The 21,619-nt window shown below is 34.8% G+C and overlaps 2 long non-coding RNA genes and 1 pseudogene across 2 annotated transcripts; 2 read left to right on the forward strand and 1 right to left on the reverse strand.

Moving 5' to 3' along the window:
* The first annotated feature begins 278 nt into the window (after positions 1-278).
* Positions 279-3,027, forward strand: LOC148197562 (uncharacterized). The gene is made up of 2 exons (XR_015786461.1): positions 279-549; positions 2,746-3,027. It is a non-coding gene; the product is annotated as an uncharacterized LOC148197562 (long non-coding RNA).
* A 1,273-nt stretch (positions 3,028-4,300) lies between these two features.
* LOC148197563 (uncharacterized) lies at positions 4,301-7,074 on the reverse strand. The gene is made up of 2 exons (XR_015779791.1): positions 6,755-7,074; positions 4,301-4,707 (listed from the first exon to the last, which is right to left on the reverse strand). It is a non-coding gene; the product is annotated as an uncharacterized LOC148197563 (long non-coding RNA).
* A 7,371-nt stretch (positions 7,075-14,445) lies between these two features.
* Positions 14,446-20,843, forward strand: LOC124820699 (amidophosphoribosyltransferase, chloroplastic-like; annotated as a pseudogene).
* Positions 20,844-21,619: the final 776 nt, after the last annotated feature.

The following is a 21,619-nucleotide window of genomic DNA, read 5'->3' on the forward strand; positions in this document are numbered from 1 at the left end:
CTAGTTTAAGGCTGAGTCAAAGTTGGTGACGACCGCGGTTTCCTACTATGCCTGTTCCCATCATCAACACTTTTAAACAGTATATATTAATATATCTATATATATTCTTTATTTGATGACTTTGGAAATTGAAAAAGAAAAGAACACGACATTTTCTAGAAGAGTAGTAATACAATGACACGCCTACGTGTCAGTTACATTCATATGACACGGCACACGTAATTTTTTTTTTTAAAAAATGGCATTCTACTTGAGGGTAAAAGGGGAGAAATGTAAATTTAGTTTTCGTTCTTCTTTCGACAGTGAATGAAAAAAACCATTTAGGTTAACTTTCTCTGACCTGCTTCTCTCACGTTTTCCCTCCTTCTTCGTTGTTTCCCATTTGTGTTTTTGAAGTGGTTGAATCGGTGGTTGTAGAGGTTTTTCGTGGGTTTGAAGGTGTAGCATCATTGTGCCGATCCCAATTGGTGGTTGTGGAAGTTTCCAATGGCTGTGAGGTTTTAGGTTGGCGTTTCCATTTTTGTGGCTTATTTCGTGTGTGACTTTGAGGTAAGGGTTTTCTAATTTTTTCTTTTGTAGTTTTACCCTTTTGAGCAGTTGGGGTGATGGACTGTATAACAGTTAGTTTCTGGAAATTTTATGTCTATTCTCTGCATGTGAAGTTCGAATGTTTTTATTAAGGCAGTTTGGATACAATGTGGGTTGTTATTATTTTGGTTCGAGCCAGATAAGGGTCTATATTTGTTCTCTGGTTGAATCTGAGTGTGGATACATTTGTTTATCGCTTTGTAAGTTAATTTGTGTTTCAAAAAAATTACAATCCGGGATATGCCCAGTTTTGACAAAATCAGTACGTTTAAAAGTTTACAAGGGAAGGTTGTCTTCATTAGGGGATGATGATAATAATGTTAAATTTTGTGCCTATGATTAATAAGATATTTGTTATATTAGATGCATGTTCATATATTATGTTGTTAATAAAATAGGCTCTTGTTTTTCTTTCACCTGTAGAATTGTACAGTAACCAAAATCATGTCAAGTTTCCTCACTTTTGTAGCTTGTAAGTATGTTGTTTTAAACCATGAATAGTGTAATAGTTTGAATGTGACATTAACTAAAAAAATAAAACATGTTAAGGAAGATTAACTATGAAACCTCCCACAAGTTCCATTGCTTGCTTATCAGTGTGGAACTTCCAATGTCTATGGCACAATGCGGATGATAAAGTTCGAATCTGTAAGAATACTCATAATGAAGTTTTTTCGGTCGAGAAAGGTCATATTTTAAATGTCTTTGGTAAGTCCATAGAAAGTTGTAATTGACTCAACCTAATCACATTTTCCTACACTAAATCTTGGCTGAAATTTTGAAGGTGATTTAAGCTAAAGTTCATTTTATGGATTTACATTATCTTTGTTTTTGATTAAATTCATCACTTTCACGATCATCACAATAAATGATTTCTTATCTTATAAAAAAATTAAAGAGTATTTTAGGATTAAAGTAATTGTGCTAATTAATAGTATAAGAAAAACCAAAAAAGAAGTTGGATTGGAAGGACCATGGTTTTAAGCCAATATGAGCAAAGTGGTCGTTAATGATGAAGACATGGCATAAATGATGGTTGTGGTCATGGGCAGACTTAGACAATAACCCTGCAAGTACTACTACCCTTACAACCCTTTCTCTTTTCCAAAAGCTCATACACTTTTTTACATGCCCTCTGAAGTTGATAGAGATCGAAAAACTGCCTAATTGTATTACATTTATTTGATTAATGGCAATACTAATAGCTTCACCTTACACTCTAGTCCTCCTCAATTATTTTTTGCAGTAATAAAATCACATTTTGAACTTTACTATAGCCCTCTATCTCACATCATCAACATACAAATCTCTTCAACAAAACTTACTTATTTGTATAGAATTGAAGTTTCACATGTCCACCAAAGTATAAGCAGATCAAGCTCTTGCTATCATACTAACATTTGCTGAACCATAAAAGATTGCATATAATTTAAAGAACACAACACAAACTTCTTCAGACAAATATATGGAACTTGGGACTACATCCTTTTCTTCATTATATGGCAACAGGGTATATTCATTTTGCAGGTATCATATACATAGTTAAATGATAAGAAAAACAAAAACTCTGCATTATGATTTGTAACTCAGTTTATTCTTTTTAATACATTCTGCAAAATCTATTTTTCAAACTACATGCAATTCTATATTTGTTTTCCTTTTAGAATGAAGGTGAACTTGCTGGTGTATTGGTTAAGACCGTGTTAGTGTGTTAGTGTGTAATAACTTTCATTTTTGTGGTGGGTACTATTGGTTGTAAACATAATAGTGTGAATACTGGTGTATGTGCTCACTGATGTCATATGATGGGTTTTATGAATATTTATGTTTTTGTTAGCTAAAGACGTGTTGTAACTATTATATAATCACAGTTCCACTTTATGCATGCATTAGTTAAATACATATTATTTTACCAATACATGAAACTGAACTTGTCACTCTCATTATACAATGATGTTGATTGTGTTTTGAAAAATGTGTAGGATATAGTGATATGGACAAACTAATGCAATCTCTAAAGCTGCACTTTTATTTTCACTTTTCAATCAATTCTCTTCTCAGTCTCTAAGTAAAAGGTTTATGTACATGTTTATTTCAATATGATTTATGATAAAAGGTTTTTAAGTGTAATATTTAACAAGAGTATTGTTATTGCAGGAACAATTACAAGTTGTGCAACAACATATGGTTTGTCAGTGGGTATTACACGAAGATAATGTTCATCGCAGTAGGATATTGAAGAAATGTGGGATGCTTTAGGCATTGATTAATTCATGAAGTAGGACAACATGACCAAGTTGAATACATTGAAGTACGAGAACACATATTGAACATAATGTACATATTTTAGGTTGTTTAGTTTCTGTAATGAAGAATATGTTGTACTGTTTAATGTTTATGAATTTTATGATTGAGTATAAAATCCTTTATGGATGAAAATTTAAGTTTGGTTATTCATAAAAGTTTGGATGGCAACCATATTGATGAAATCTATCCTAAGAAATGTGATAATTGATATTGAATTAAACCACTTTTATTGTTGTACAGAACCTCTTTCAAAAATAACAACATAGAACTTAGTAGGAAATCACTTACTGCACCTAAAAAATGTGATCATTGATATTGAATTAAATTACTTTTATTGTTGTACAGAACCTCTTTCAGAAATAACCACATAGGACTTAGTACATAACCACTTACTGCACCTAAGAAATGAATGATTTATATTCAATTAAACCACTTATATTTCTTGTACAAAACCTCTTTCATAAATAACCACATAGAACATAGTAGATAACCACTTACTGCATCTAAGAAATGTGATCATTCATATTGAATTAAACCAGGTTTTGTGTTGTATAGAACCTCTTTCAAAAATAACCACATAGAACGTAGTAGATAACCACTTATTGCACCTAAAAAATGTGATCATTGATATTGAATTAAACTACTTTTATTGTTGTACATAACCTCTTTCAAAAATAATTACATAGGACTTAGTACATAACCACTTACTGCACCTAATAAGAAATTAATGATTGATATTCAATTAAACCACTTTTATTTCTTGTACAAAACCTCTTTCATAAATAACCACATAGGACTTAGTAGATAACCACTTACTGTACCTAAGAAATGTGATCATTCATATTCAATTAAACCACTTTTATTGTTATACATAACCCCTTTCAGAAATAACCACATAAGACCTAGTAGATAACCACTTACTACACATAAGAAAAATGATTATTGATATTGAATTAAACAACTTTTATTGTTGTACAGAACCTCTTTCTGAAATAACCATATAGGACTTAGTAGATAACCACTTATTGCACTTAAGAAATGTCGTGATTTATATTGAATTAAACCACTTCTATTTGTGTACAAAACCTCTTTCATAAATAACCACATACAACTTAGTAGATAACCACTTACTGAACCTAAGAAATGTGATGATGATATTGAATTAAACCACCTTTATTGTTGTACAGAACCTCTTTCACAAATAACCATATAGGACCTAGTAGATAACCACTTACTACATCCAAGATATTGATATTGATATTGAATGAAAAAACCACTTACTGCAGGAAAAAATCAAATGTTTAACTGCATTGACTTAAAAACTTTTTTAGTTATTGTTTATCTGTAACGAAGCACATGGTTAATTGAATTGGCATTATGAACAAAAGGAAGATAAAAAATAATGTATTCCCAAATCAAATTCATTGAACCTGGAAAATGAACAACTTAATAACAATTACAAATGGATCATATATTCAACCTTCCTTCATAAAAAAATACAACAGTTAACATCATTCAAATTTACAATTTACAATGAACTTTCAAAATTCTTCTTAGAATTGGACTTCTCAACATCATCACCTTCCATCTCTATTTCTTTCTTAGACTTTGAAACCAGAATAGATGAAACTACTAGCTCATAATCTTCCTGTGAATTACTTGTCCCAAAATCATCAACTACCATGTCATAATCTTTATTTGAATGTGAGTTCCCAACATGAGCAACCCCTTGCCTCTTCAGTGCAACCATTTTCTCAAGCTTGGCAATGGTCGCCTCTTGGTCAACAATGATAGCAAGCAAAACTTCATTTTCTGCAACAATATCAGCCATAACAGATTTAAATGGAACACATATATAGACACATCTCTCACAACAAAATCACATTCAAAAACCATATATAATTACACTGAATGTTCACATTATAGCTATATAAACACTTCATCTAATTGGTTCAGAATCTTAGGATAAAGCAGCTTTACGCACTTCTGGTATTTCAATTTCCCACCGTCCTTAGCCTAAACAGATAGGTACGGTTCTGAATTGCTAACTTTGTTATAAGATTCCACTTATAATATAGGCAATTCAGTTACCAAACATAACTAGGCATGCAAATTCTTTTTAAGAAAACAAAATAAAAGAAACAAGGGTTTGTAAGAGGATAACAAGAAATAACATTGATATCAAAAGAGACAAATGACATAAGTTTGCTTCATTCACAACAATACAAGATCAAAGAAAGATCTCCAAAATTCCATATTTATTCTACAGAAAGTCAAATCCGCAAGACAAGATCCAAGTTTTAAAGCGTACATAGCATAACAATCTTCTAAACTAATGACACATGTTGAAAATTGGCCTATCCAACTTAAGAGATTAACCCTATCAAGGAGGCCACAGTGAATTTGTTTCATTGTTGTATAATATTACTTCAAAAAGTAATGAAATGAAAGGAAGTTTGGTTTTAGTTCAATTTAGCAAACTAAACAAAGATATGTATTAACAATTGACTCAGGATCCTTTTGTAGGTCTGAAGTTGTTCAACAGAAGAAAAAAATTGAGAAACCTACTAGAAGGGAGAAATTCTCGGATGCTCTTATTTCAGGGTTCCCAGTGAAAATGATTCAGAAAGTATGCAGTAAAACAAGAATATTTTACAATACTACATTTAAAAGGAAGGTTAATTATATTTTCCATCACTAAGTGCCCATATGGGAATATCTTTTTTATTATTTTCATAAGCTCTCTTAAAAAAGTGCCCAGGGGATTTGAAACACCAACAGAAACACCCCTTTTAAATGACATGATACCGGTCTCCCTTGGATGGTGTTATTTAACTTATGCAGCAATTTGTATGGAGGATTTGTTAGGAATATTACAAAAAAATTATGTAGAGAATGTATGTATTTGTACGATGAAATTCAAACTAAGGGAAGCCAATTTGATATCCTAGACTAAATGCAGCTTTTATGAATGTTTTGATTGAAGGTCCTTTTACAACATTTCATTGTTCATTTGTGAAGAAAAGACACTTTATTTGTGGCCAATCCTAGCCTCCCTTAGTTTCAATCACAATGAGGAGTGCCACAATTACAATTTTAAGGATGACGGTTTAGCCTTGCATCAAATAGATATTGACTTAAATAGAGCTTATAATGTTTTGATAGTCTTTATTAATAATCTGATTTTGGGAATTAAGTCAAACCCTAAACCCGAATCTATGAGTTTGCTCTGTATCTCAGAAAAATGAACTTCAGATTTCACTTTCCATTCCTTCTCATCTGTCCACCTTGTTGAAGTTATTTCCATCACACACCAACAAATTCTAGCATCATCTGACAACCTATAGTATTAACAACTATAAAGCAGAAAGTAATTTATGTATGTATTCCTTTGTTTCCTTATCATTGGTCCAATTCTTCCCCTCCAAATTACCCTTTTTGGAACTTAACAAAATTCGCTAAGTAACAGCTTTCAATAGAACTAATGTAACCACAATAATTTTATTTTAGTTACAGAAGAAATGGTATATACATACATGAAGAAAACAAATCAGTAAGTGTGATGAACAAAATGCATTTGAACATGAAGGGAAAACTGTGCAAACATCAGAGTGAATAATCAATAAAAAAAAGATGTAGAAGGGGTTTAAAATATAAAAGGAAAAAAAATTTAGACCATTCCCCAAACCTTCTTCTCTCAGTGCCTCTCACTCGCCACCGATCTCGTTTACTGTTCTCTCTACCGCAACTCTCCCTCTCACGACCTTGACCCCTTTAGTCTAGGGTTTACGAAAATGAAGCAAAAAAAATGAAAAGATAAAGAAATGATGAGAAAAGAAGAAACGAAGAAGAAGCATACCCCCTCCGATTAAGTGGCACCTTGCGTTCTATCAGCCCAACCTTAGCACAACACGAACAATTGCTCTTCGGTGTTCTCGCGTTCTCTATCAGCCCCAATCCTACCACAGCACGAACGTTTCCTCTTCAGTCTTCTTGCGTTCTCCATCGTGCCCAACCTTAGCACAACACTTCCTCTTCGAAAATGAAATGGTGCAAAAGTGAATGACAAAATGAGTCAAATGAAATCAGAGACGGCAAAGTGAAATCAGAGAGAGAAAAACTTTGCTAAAACCCAGCGTTTCATTTACCGTGTAAATGACCGAATCACCCTTCAGCACATTAATATAATTTGGGCCCCACGGCGTGTCAAATGAGTGTCAACAAGTTTTACCGTGTCAAAGTATTCTTTTTGTTTCTAGAAATCAAATAAATTCTATTGTTCAGCTTTTTTTTCTTGGCAAAGTATTATTTTAATATACCTAAAGGTCCATAAAGGTAGCTAAGTGTGAAGGATGACTTCACGTCAACCCAATTCCCGTGACTACTGCAAGCACTACCAAGTATTCCTTGTAATTTCGTCGAACAAGTTGTCTTCTTCCATGATTGTTGTTGACTTCGAGTGTGAAAAAAAAAACAAAAAATTCATAAATGAGAGAAGAAAAAATCCAGAGAGAAATGATCTGATTATTTCGTGATTTGATTGTCTAAAAAACAGATGTTGGCTACAATATATAGCCAACACAGGCATAAGCAACAAAAGAAAAACACATAATGACCGACACCGACCGCTCAACCGCATAAGAACGTTCGAACAAAAAAACAAGCGTACAAGACCGAGCATTCATGACCGAACACAAGAGAACGTTCGATCACAAACAACCAGAATAAATCGAACGGTTATCAAACAAGATACCGAACGATCAAAATAATAGAAGAGTCTAACTAACAAATCTCCACCTAGACTCAACTATTACAAGCAAAAATTAAATTACCGAACGGTACACAAATTAAAGACCGAGCGGTAAAAAACTAATCCTAGACAACAATTTCAGAAACTTCTCTTCAGCGAGCGACTTAGTCAGCATATCTGCAGGGTTGTCTTCAGATGCAATTTTGCATATTTGGACATCACTGGATTCCACAATGTTCCTGACAAAATGCAACTTGACGTCAATATGCTTTGTTCTAAAATGGTAGATTTGATGGTTCGCCAAATGTATGGCGCTCTGACTATCACAATGAACCTGGACGGTCGTTTGATCAATACCTAATTCCCGAATCAAGCCTTTTAACCATAGTGTCTCCTTTACCCCTTCAGCGAGTGCACAATATTCAGCTTCAATGGTTGACAGGGCAACAATTGATTGCAATGTAGACTTCCAGCTTACAACAGTACCAAACAGTGTAAACACATATCCCGAACGGGATTTCCTTGTGTCCAAGCACCCAGCAAAATCTGAATCAACAAATCCTTCAATATAACCTCCACCTTGAAAGTTATTCTAGAAGAGTAATCCAGTATCAAGAGACCCCCGTATGTATCTAAGCATCCACTTCAACGCTTCCCAGTGAATTTGTCCAGGATCAATCATAAACTGACTAAGAACACTTACCCCATGAGCCAGGTCAGGTCTTGTGCAGACCATGCCATGCATGATGCTCCCAATCCCATTTGAAAATGGAACAGATTCCATCTTCCTCCTTTCAGCCTCGGTCTTCGGGCATTGCTCTTTGGTGAGTTTCAAGTGTTGACCGATCGGTGTGCCAACTGGTTTGGATTCAGCCATCTGATACCTTGAAATCACCTTCTGATCCATGCTCTTTCTGATCCAGATTCTCAAAGAACTCCTTCACCGGACACATATGTTAGCTGCAGCCAGAATCCATGACCCAGCCCCTTTGAGAATCTTCAGACGAAGCCACCAGAACACCAGCAGATTCATATCCTTCAAAAGCCTCTACCACATCAATAGTTTCCTATGGCCGAACGGTTTTGCCCTTCTTTGGACAATACTTCTTGATATGTCCAATCTTCTGACACTTGAAACATCTCACCTGTTTCACACCCTCTGTCTTTGTCTTCTTCCCATTTCCAGCCTGCTTCTTCCATTTCCCCTTCATCAAAAACAACCCAGATGCCACCTCCTCGGTTGTCTTCGAATCTTGGAGCTTTTGAAACCCCTTGGTTCGAATTGACGTCACAACCTCCTCTAGTGTGATCACCTAATCTTTACCGTAGAGCAAGGCATCCCTGAAATGCTCGAAGGTTCTTGGAAGAGCATTCAGAAAAATAACTGCTTTATCTTCATCTTCCAATCGCACGTCAATATTCTCCAGATCATCAACGATCTTACCGAATTTTGCAAGCTGCTCCTCTATGGTTATTGAATCTGTCATCTTGAACGAATAGAGTTGTTGCTTCAAACACAACCTATGAGCCAGTGATCTCGTCATGTACAGAGATTCCAACTTCGCCTAGATTCCAGCCGCACACTATTGAAAAAACAGCGTATAACGTCACGCGTTCAACGTCTAACCACTAAATAACCAACGTTAAAAATGACCGGTGGTAACTTTGTAAATAAAGGCAATTATTAAACGTCGTTTAGAATTATAATTCAACGTAAAAGGATATAAAACGTCGAATGCCTCAGCGTTAGACGTCAAAAGGCTAGTGAATTCAATAAAAAATTGAGCGGGAGATTCAAAATTCATTTACTTTATCTTAGCGCGCGAGATCCTCTTCTCTACTCAAACTTTTCTCGAACGAAATTTGACGATCATCATAATCTTTCTTTCATTTGATACAAATGCATGTTAATTAACTACTTTAGGTATGATTTTCGTTTGTTTTCACCGATTATTTTCGTGTTCTGGTCTTTCATAGGTGCATTTTGCTTTCTCTCTTACTAGTGGCAACACTTTATTCCGATGAACCCACCTTTTAAAGGTTAGTTTTCGTTTTCGTTTTTAAGAACTTATTTGTTGAACTTGTTTTTTATTTTTTTTGTTGAACTTGTTTGTTGTTGTTTGGTTGAACTTGTTTGTTGTTGTTTGGTTGAACTTGTTTGATTGAACTTGTTTGTTGTTTGTTATTGTTATTTGTTGTTGATCCTATATTACCGTTCATAGTTCTGCTTTTCAGGTTTCGTAGAGTTGTAAAAAATGATTACAATTAATTAAAAAAATAAAAAAAATTGATTAACATCGTATATGACAAAATTCGACGTTAAATTAACGTCAAATTTTTTAAATTCGACGTCAATTTAACGTCTCCCGATATGACGTCGTTCTCGAATTCGTAGTGAAAAGCCCAAAATATTCGACGTTGTACGCTATTTTTGTACTAGTGGCAGTCTTCTCCTTCCTAACCTCTCTCAGCGCCTTATCACCCAGGCACAGTATGATTGCACTTCTTGATTTATCAACCATTCTTTTCTTCTCTTCTTGCGACATTCCAACACTTATGTTCAACTCACCCTTCAACGCTTCATTGCATTCCTACTGTATCAAGATAGCCTCCATCTTGATCTTCCACAGCCCGAAATAATTAGAACCATTGAACTTCTCAATGTCGAACTTGGTTGCCATCGCTTCTTTGAGTTTCTTGATTCATTGCCCCACGGTGGGTGCCAATTGTTGGATTCGAGTGTGAAACAGAGAAATAGAAAACCGAGAAAAGAGAGAAGAGAAAACCCAGAGAGAAATGATCTGAATATTTTGTGATTCAATTGTCTCAAAAAGCAAATGTTGGCTACAATATATAGTCAACACAGGTATCAGCAACAAAAAAAAAACACAAAACGACCGACACCGATTGCTCAACCGCATAAGAACGTTCGAACAAAAACAGAACAAAGAAATGAGCATACAAGACCGAACATTCATGACCGAACACAAGAGAACATTCGATCACAAACGACTAGAATAAACCGAACGGTTATCAAACAAGATATCGAACTGTCAAAATAATAGAAGATTCTAACTAACAATTGCAATGATTTTGGGTGGTTTATAACTTTTTTTCTGTTTTGGTGAATTCTGGTGAGGTTGTCATGTTTTCATGATGTTTGGTTCCATATCTTGAGGGATCTCAATCCTGGATAGCTTGCTCAAGATACCGGTACTTCTACATGCTATATTATATTATATATCAAAAGTTTCCTCGTAATTTCGTCAAACAAGTTGTCCTCGTCAATCATAATGATGGTGGGAATTTTTGTGTACGCGTATATCCAAAATGGAAGTTTTTATTTCTAAAGACAAAATTTGAGTTAGACCAATGATGTATTCGACAACAAAACTATAAGTTGTCATTAAGATAGGAGAAAAGGAAAATAGAAGAAGGGATTGATGAAGAAATACAATAGAGGAAAACAAAACTTCACTAAGTCAAAACAAACATTTCTTTGTAAAATAGAAAAGGCTTAATTACCTACTTAGTCCCCATGTTAGGAGGTAATTTTCTGTTTAGTACCCGGTTTTAAAAATGTAGGCATTTGGTACCTATGTTTTGAAATTTGTATCAATTCAATCCTATCCAGTTAACGACGTTATAATTGATGCAAGGCTATCATTAACGTCCTTTCTTGCATCAATTATAACGTCGTTAACTGGATAGGATTGAATTGATACAAATTTCAAAACATAGGTACCAAATGCCTACATTTTTAAAACCGGGTACTAAACAGAAAATTACCTCCTAACATGGGGACTAAGTAGGTAATTAAGCCAATAGAAAAATACAAAATCTTAGATATCCTCAGGAAAAATCTCACTATTAATTTTTCTCTAAATAACATGAAAAATATAAAGAAGGAGGACGAAGGAATTTTGAAAAGGCTCCACCACATATATACTAGCAGTTTAAGGTTCTTTTTAATCTTTTTAGTCACAATATTTCAAGACATTTAGATTGTGTTGACTTATACGAATTGACTGTTCAAAGGCTCATATTTGCGTGGATGACTGATGTTGGCATCGAGTGATTGATTTGTGAACGATGTAGATCATGGATTTGCGAAATAATCCGCTCCTTACATCTCACCTATAGTGAGCGGATTTGGGATGCCAAATGGTGGTTACTAAAATATCACTGACTCGAATTATGTTTTTTTCTTTTTTGGATATCTTTCTCAGTTTAATAAGTATGTAAATTTGGACTTTATTGCTTCACATGTTATCACGGTTAACAATTTCAATGGATCATTATTTTTTTTATTACTTCTTATACTATTATTTAAATTAATCAAAATAAAAATCATTATTGTTCACTAATAATCAAACAGGTTTTTCAATTTATTATTAAATTGGTATTTATTAAATATGTCAAAAAAATAATATCCACAAAATTACTTAACATTTTTTACAACAAACATATTAAGAATTTTTATTTATTATAATAATAATAATCTATATTTCAAATAATTTTTATAAAAAAATATGTTACTCATAAATATATCATTTTATATTATTATTATACAATTTGATGATTTTTACTTTCTACTTATTAAAACATTTTTTAATCCATTGTATGAATCAAATCATTTCACAAATTTTCAAAAAATTTATTTTCAAATCTATTTTCTATCACCTTCAAATTCTTTTATAAAAATAACACACATTTCACTCTCAAATTTCCTCAAATTCATCTACTCACCCTCTCAAATTCATCTTCATAAGTAAATACTACCTTATATATATATATATATATATATATATATATATATATATATATATATATATATATATATATATATATATATATATATATATATATATATATATATATATATATATGATTGTGTATCTTTTTATTGTGTTAATTTTTTTAAGATAAAAACATTGGATAAATAATCAATTTGGTTTTTGGGCATTTTTTTCTACTGCCAATTTTTTCTTCCTGCACCCCTACATTAGCAAATGTCCGCTTTATCTTTCAGAATTTATAATAAAATAGGAGACTCTTTCCTTCACCTTCTTTCTTCTACGCCTGTAACCAGACCCTTTGTTCATCTTTATTCGTTCTCAGTCTTTGTTGATTCTTTTTTTCACTGCGTTCTATTCTTGAAGCTTCATAAATTTTGGAACATTTGCACCAGGTTCTTCATGGATTGAATAGAGTTGTTGTTTTCGTTTTACTGGATTACTGGAGGTTAACTAAGGATTTTGAGTAGGTTCCATATTAGTGATCTGAAAGGTATTACTGGATGCGAGAAGATATTCTAAAGTGAATAGTCCATTAGAAATCATTCCAAAACAACCAATTCAGAATGTACTATCAAATTGAGAAACATATTCTACATTACGTATTTCCCGAAAAATAAAAATATATTATGTAAAATTCAAAATATATTTTTGGTTTAAACCCTTGGTTGGTCTTCATTTTTGTATGGTAATTTCAGTTGGGTCCTCATTTTTGTAACGGTCTCAATTAGGTTATATTTTTTGTAAAAATGAACCAATTTTACCCTAATTGTTAAGTGCTCTCAAACGGCGTTAAATATAGCTGACGTGTTTATGCTGACATGTATTGTTTGATTACATAAAAATTTTATTTAAATTAAAGAATTATGATATGACAAAATTGAAGCTGTCAAAGAAGCTTCCAAAGCCCTTCACACGAACACCAATCTTTTCACCTTCCTCTTCCCAACAGATTCCAGCATTGCCATTGACACCCTCCTCGACCTCGAAGCCAAGTACCACGTCGTCTTCTCCTCCGACCCTAACCTCCGCAACATCTTTCGCATCCTCTCCTCCCTCCCATCCCTAATCGATAAACTCCACAAATATTGTGGCTACTTCCCACGATCCCTCCTCCAACACTTACCAAATGCAAGATAACTTACCTCGCCAGCGCCATCCAATCCGAAATCCAAAAATATATTGACCGCGTCGCCGTTCACGATCTCGTCTACGCGCTAGCTACAGGAGCCGACGTTCGCTGATTAATTTCATTTGAATCCCCCTGGTTGATGAGATTTTGTGCAAAGGTAAGATCCCTAAAATCATAGGGTTTCTGCGTTTGAGAGAATTAGGGCTTCGCATTGCAACGTTGGAGTGCGTTTTGGAATTGGAATATATAAGGAGAAGGGTAGTGGTGGAAGCGATGTTGAAAGAGGGAGTGATTGAAATTCTAATGGCTTGCAAAGAGAGGGGTGTAGTAAGTGTGAGTGTGATTTGACGTTTGTGAATTTTATTACAATGCTTGATTTTCAATGTAAAGGAGTACTTCAACTGGTCAAATTTGATTACAGTGCTTGATTTTCACCAGTAACGATCTCAAAGCAATAATGGTAGTCTAAGATGTAATTTACTTAACAATCAATATTAAGCTTACGCCACTAATAGATTTCTTATTCTCTGAAATTTCATTTCTTCTAAAGGAAATTGTAGAAGGGCGTTTGAAGAGGGGAAAATGCTTCTAGGGGAAATTACAGATAATGATTGCAGTAGCAAAGAGGGAAATGGTTGGGCACAAAATACAAAACTGGATCGCGAAAATTCCACCGATCAACCACGCCACTGTTATCTCAAGATAAAAACTCTGATGCATGAGAATCCAAGGATTCCAAGGTGGGCACCAAACAACGTGACTCTGATGCGTCTTTAGGTGCGTTGTCCAAAGCAGGGTCCAAGTCAGCTTCAAATTCTGCAAGCACCATTGAAACAGCGTCGCGTGTACTGAAAGATGGGGTTTGGAGAACAATGGGGCCACATGAAGTTGACGTTGTCGGCAAGAGGGGAAAAGTTTTGAATATTTGGTATTTCGTTGAACGGTGATGGTTGTTAGTGGTGGCGCCGGTGGAGCAGGGATAGGGGAAGGAGGACGCGAAGGAGGAGAGAGAAGAAAATATGGTTCCAGTTAGAAATTTCTCACACCTCTTTAAATGTTAGGTGGAATTGAGATTGTAAAAGAATTCACATAATCAAATAACACACATCAGCACATCCTTTGTGCAACACGTAAGCTAAATTTAACACTGTCTGGGAACACTTAACAATTATGGTAAAATTGGCTCATTTTTACAAAAAATATGACCCAATTGAGACAGTTGCAAAAATGAGCACCCAATTGAGATTACCATAAAAAAGTGAGGACCAACCAAGGGTTTAAATCTATATTTTTAGATCTGAAAATACATTTCAGATACTGTTGTCAAAATGGGTTAAAATCTATGGATCAGCATGGCCTACTACGGGTTCGAGATTGGATTTGAAAAATAAAATTTTTAAATACGGATCAATCTTCAACCCGACTCACTTAGAACCTGGCTCACTACGAACGCACCTAGTTTAATTTATATATTTATTATTTTGTATTTCAATATTATTTGTTAACATTTTTTTATTGTATTGTACATGAGAATAAAAAAAAGATGTTTTAAGAAAGTAAAATATTATAAATTTACTCATAAGACTTTAATCTTATAAATGGATAAGTGACACAAAAATTATTAATATTATAAACTTATGTTTTTCGTTTTTTGAGTTTGTTTTTGGATTACATTTGAATTATATGTTACTTTTTTTATTTTGAATTATATTTAGAGTTTAACGTGAGTGAAATTTATTTAAATATGAATTACAGAAATATTGTAATTTTTTTTGGACTTAAAAAAACTTATAATTATGTAAGTCAATGAGTCAATCCACAAACCCGTGATGGGTCGGGTCAAGTTTGAATTTTTTTCAATCCACTAATAAATGAATGGAGTTGGATCTGTTCACTAAGTGGTCAAGACGTGGTGAGTAGGCTTGGTGGCCCGTTCAGATTACTTAATGTTGTGAACATGTTTCTTTTTTCGATATCTATGATCTGAAAATCTATATGGGATTTCGAAGTGTATTTTGGATTCTTCAATCCGTTAATCATGTTTGTATTGTAGAATGACCATTACAGTGATCGGAGGCAAGAAATTCATGAAAGGCAAACTGATCAGTGGAGAATGATGATTGTGTTCGGCGATCGGTACCTGCTGAAGTTGGTGGAGTTCATGGAGGAGCAAGCGGGTCCTCTAACCTCCACCTATGTGCAACCGAGGTTAAAGGCGCTAACGAGGTTGAGAGCCTCCTTGTTGGTGCTCTGGTGGACTACTTGCGAACGTACGTGTCAGAACGAGGCGACCACTATGCCCTAGAGCAGCTCTGACAGATCCTACGCCTCCTCACCTCACTCAAAATCATTACAATGTTGCCTCATACTATTAGGGATCACACTCCCTTGTCATCTTGCTGTTTGGGCGCTTGAATTGTACCAAATTGAAGCATTTGGAAATTAGTTTCAATCACTTGAGAGCATTTGCACCATTCAGCTAGGTAAATGGATAGAATATTTGTTTTTTGGTTACATGAACTTTTGAAATTACATCATGAATATGTGCTGCTCCTAGTTTGTCTTGGGTTAGAAACCATTTTACTGCTAGAAAATCATAGTTTACGATTTTGTGAACTGCATTGTGTTAGAGTTAATTGGCAATTGGAGTTTTTTAGGAAAACAATGTCACAAAATTTTGACAATATTTTGACACGGCCACATGTGATTGGTCAAGTTTTATATTTTTTTGAATTTTTTTCATGATGACGAACAAAAATTTACAAAAGAAAGCTATGACATGCTGGTTTCAAAGTATCTATTTTTTGTTTTCCTTTCGCAAATCCTTTTGAGTTGTGAATTGTATGTTTGTTGCTTCCTTTTGGTGCTTGTTGGCCATTTCTGAGACCCAGTATTCTAGCATTATCCCTTTTGTCATGTGTTTTGATTTGTTCTTGCTCTTTGTTTCCTTGTCATTTAGAGGTTCACGATCATTCAGAAGAGTGTTTGTTGTCTTTGGGGAGTTTGTTAGGCTTCCTTCCCATACATGATTTGTGGGTGGCAAAGATAGATTCTTATGTTGATATTTGAGGGTGGAAAACCTAGTTTTGTATGTTGTTCTGCTTGTTTTTGTTCATTAGTCCTTGTTTGGGGGTTTTACATTAAAGTTGAATAAGTTTTTTTTTCGTTCGTTGGTGTTTCATTGGTTTTTACAAGAATGGTTTCATCACTCAAAATACAAGGTAAGTGATACGTTACTTGGCATCAACTATTTTGATATTATTTATGAACTCTATTTATGGCTTGTTATTCGTATTGTATTGTATATTCGTCTTTGCACATACTGTTATATGAAATACATGGTTGAGATGAATGCAATCCTTGAGGAGGGGAATCTGGTATGGGACTCTTTGGGATGGTGTTAGAACGATTTTAGGTAACCTTGGATAGGTGTAAAGGTGTATATGATTCATGTTTGGAGGATTAGAAGTTAGGGAAATTGTTTAGTTTTGGTAAAATCTAGCTTGTTCATAATTTTGCAGAAGTTCTACAAAATTATGCAGAAAATTAAGCGTTCACTGATGATCGCTCGATCATGTTAAGGAATTTAGTCATGAATTGGGTTCGGTCTCTTTAGTCTTACCCATTCATGACCGTTCAGTCTTAGGAGGTAGTACTCGGTCTTGCACTAGCGCTCGTTATGGGTAGTGCTCGGTCTTGTACTAGCGCCCGTTCTGGGTAGTGCTCGGTCTTGTACTAGCCCCCGTTCTTAGTAGTGCTAAGTTTTGTATTGTGTTCGGTCTTAACTGATTTTTGCTTCCGTGGGGCTTCAGTTAATGACCGATTGGTCTTGTACTACTATTCGATTGAATCTAGCGATCAATCTTAGTGGGTTATGTGGTCTCTTAGTAGCGATCAGTTTGATATTAGTGTTCGATCTAGTACTAACGCTCGGTCTCGTACTTGTATTCGGTCTTAACTACGATCGGTCTCCAACATTCACAGGGTGTTAGGTCTTGTTCATATGTGTTTGGTTATTTTTGTGCGGCTTATATTTATATTTATTCCAATGTGTTATGTTAATTAATTGTTCCAATTACTTTGATGGCTGAATGTATGCTTTATCATAATGGTGTCAAATTGAAAGTATGGTATGATGTTCCAACTGGTATGAAAGAGAATTCCAAGGAGGAATGTCTCAGTGATTGGTTATCAAGGTGGTGGTAAAGTATGAATATGGACAGCGAAATCCACGGCGTTCATCCTGACATTCTAATGATTACCAAATCTCAAGTAGAGATGGGTAATTCATGTCGTGAGAATAGCAGGAGGTCCTAGATGAGGGAGGGGGGTCCTACGGTGAGTGATAACGGGTTAACCTCGTGTTGCAGCTGATGGGTTTTCAGTTACTACACCCACGAGTGCACGAACGGTCAAAAGCTACATATTCATACTAGTCTGGATAGTCAAGTCAAAGTGGTCGGTCAATATATGTTTATATGTTTTATACATGTATGAGAGTATCTTAGTTGATTGTTGAATTGTACTTCCACGTGAATATTAAATTACACTAGCTTACCCTTGCTTTTTTGTGTCCTGTCTTTGTGTGTTTGTTTCTCTTTTGCAATGATCACCTGAATGGTGTGAGCTTAGGGATGCAACTTTTTCAGTTGGCTCATCTGAAGGTTGTTGGTATAGTAGCGGTATACGAGTATTTCGGTCTTCAGGTGAAGAATTTAGTTCTTCATAAAATTTTAGTTATGTTCTTTCCATATCAATGTAATTTTTCATTTTAGTAAATTTTATATTACTAAATTGGGATGTTACATTAATGGTATCAGAATCGTTCGTCCTTAGGATGGCCTGTGAGTGGTGGGTTTGTCATGTCTTTCCTTTGGAAGCTGAGTCTAAATGGTATGTTCTACCATTTTCTCCAAGTCTAGATGGTAAAATTGTGTATCTAACTAGAAGTTTTGAGGACAGAAAAGATCTTAATAGAAGTAATGAGGGTGCATAGTCATGACTTTTACCATAGATGATTTTCCTTTCTTAATTCTAAAGGTTTAGGGTAAGAAAGGGTTGGGGTTCCAACGTTGTTTCCTATAGAAATTTATGTCGTGTTATTGTCTTTGTGGTAGTTTATTGTGCTCTATAGTAGTATAGGAATGCAAATTCAAGGACAACTTGACCTATATACCTTCATTAGAATTGGTTTAAGCCTTTGAGACAATTGCTTGCCTCGAAGATAAGGAATTAAAAGACCAGGATTTAAGTTTTGCGAGATGGGTGGAGATATTGGCAATCTAGAAGTTATGTTTTTGGGTGAAGAAGTTTTTAAGAATAAAGTTAAAACATCAGTACGTTTCAGAAGAAGAGTTGAGTTCACAGGCTAGAATAAAATGATTTTTTTAGAATTTTCATAGTGTGTGTTTTAAATATAATTATTTAATAAAATATTAGTTACTTTAATTTATAATATTTATTAAATTTGTTTTAATTTGAATTGTATAAAAAAGTTAAGATAAATAAAAAAATTCTAAAAATAGTATAATAACTAATTATCTCTATAAAATCAAATTATCCAATAGTAAATAAAAGCAAAAACAATAAAATATAAAAATATAAAAAATAATATATAAAAATGAAATAAATTACGAATTAGAAATCAGTGAAAGTTATAATTAAAACCTTTGAACTTTTACAATAAACTAAGTTGAAAAAACTTATTAAATACGTTTGTATTAAGCAAATTTATAAGTTAATTAAATAAACTATAATTATATATTGTTTTATCAACATATTCATTGTATAAAGTACTTAATTCATATTTAGCCTGACATTGCACATAAAGTATGCTAGGTAGCAAGTTTTATGGAACCTGCAAGAAATAATTTAGTTGGTGTGAAAAAAATATTGGAGGGTTATTATATATTCTATGATAATTTCGATGCAAGAAATATTTATGAAGTATATATTTTATGATAGCTTTTTTAGAAAAAAAATATTTACTTTCCCAATCTATTTCTAAGTGTTTTAAAGTTTTTACACACAATGTCGTATTTTTTTTCTCCTAAAGTTTTTCAATTTATTAATTTTCACTTATACTTTACGTTAATTATATATAGGTTTAATCATTCACGAAGTCCCTATTTTCGCGTGGAATCTCAATTTAGTCCTTTAGTTTCTGGAATTCTCAATTGGGTCCCAAATTTATGAAAATTGCAACAATTGAATCCTTTCCGTTAAATTGTGTCCAACGCGTTAGTGTGTGTCTGACGCGGCACGCTGTAGTCAGTTTCTTAACTGACGTGGCTGACTGAAGCAGGGGCAGTGAAGCACGTGGATAATAACAATTTTTTAAGTAAAAAGAAAATAAATGTTTTAAACCAAAAAAGGGATTCAGATTTTGAATTGATCGAATTAGGGATTGGGATTGTTCTGAGTACTTCTAGGGTTCGGTTCGTCCAAAATTCATTCCATTTCCCAAATTGGGGTATCAATTTGGTTATTTAGGGTTTAATCGAAGTTATCTGAGTTCCCTGGCTCCTGCGCCATTGGCCACGTCCGCTACTCCACCGCTGGCCACTCTAAGCTCGTGAACGTCCAACCCTTCGTCGCCGGCTACCGTTTCGGCTCCGTCGCAGTCGCGCACAATGGAAACTTCGTGAACTACCGCTCCCTAAGCGCCAAACTGGAAGACAACAGGTCCATCTTCAATACGACCTTCGACACCGAGGTCGTGCTCCACCTGATTGCCGCCTCCAAGCACAGACCTTTCCTCCTTAGAGTCGTGGATGCCTGCGAGAATCTGAAGGGGGCGTACTCCCTGGTGCTCCTCACGGAGGACAAGCTGGTGGCTGTGAAGGACCCCTTCAGATTCCGACCTTTGGTGATGGGAAGGAGAAAGAATGGCGCTGTGGTTTTCGCCTCGGAGACATGCGTGTTGGATTTGATCGATGCGACGTATGAGAGAGAGGTGAACCCGGGTGAGGTTGTGGTGGTGGACCACACGGGAATCCAATCCCTCTGCCTCGTGACTCATCAGGAGCCAAAGCATTGCATATTCAAGCACATATACTTCGCACTTCCCAACTCTGTTGTCTTCGGGAGGTCTGTGTATGAGTCTAGGAGGAAATTCGGGGAAATATTGGCCACTGAGAGCCCCGTTGAGTGCGACGTTGTGATTGCGGTTCCCGATTCTGGGGTGGTGGCTGCGCTTGGCTATGCTGCAAAAGCTGGGGTTCCCTTTCAACAGGGGTTGATAAGGTCGCACTATGTGGGGAGGACTTAAAAACTTGTTATTATCCACGTGCTTCACTGCCCCTGCTTCAGTCAGCCACGTCAGTTAAGAAACTGACTACAGCGTGCCACGTCAGACACACACTAACGCCGTTGGACACAATTTAACGGAAAGGATCCAATTGTTGCAATTTTCATAAATTTGGGACCCAATTGAGATTTCCAGAAACTAAGGGACTAAATTGAGATTCCACGCGAAAATAGGGACTTCGTGAATGATTAAACCTTATATATATTATATTATATATATTATATTGTTATTTTCACTCTGTTTCGGTTGAAGGGGTCTGAAGTCGATCGTCTTCCCAGTTACACTCTAGATCACTCGAACACCTCGCTATAATTCTCTGATCGTCCAATCTTTCAAAGGCTTTCTCCTGAGTGTGGTTGACCTGCAGGAAACACTCTGACACTCAAGTCAGATATGTCTATCAAGAAGGTCTAAATGTAATTCTGAAAAAAAGTGACTTTACCTGGTCATTAATCTCGTACTTATACATCAAGCCCATTAATTACCCATTAACACAATATATTCTTAAACAATATAACATGTCAATCACCCATTAATATTGTATATTCACATTTAATATGACCGTTAAACCTAATAATTAGTCATTAATGTTTTCCAGCTTACCTGCTGATGTCATTGTTTCTCAACCGATCAGTTGTTTCAAACATTAATTAATCGACTGCATGCATTGAATAATGGATAGCTTTCACGAAGGACGACCGGTACACATTGTATAGTACATAAGTCCCCCAAGACCC

This window comes from Vigna umbellata, chromosome 5 (genome assembly GCF_029865625.1).
Source record: "Vigna umbellata cultivar VRB3 chromosome 5, Vumbellata_1.0, whole genome shotgun sequence".
Classification (NCBI taxonomy): domain Eukaryota; kingdom Viridiplantae; phylum Streptophyta; class Magnoliopsida; order Fabales; family Fabaceae; genus Vigna; species Vigna umbellata.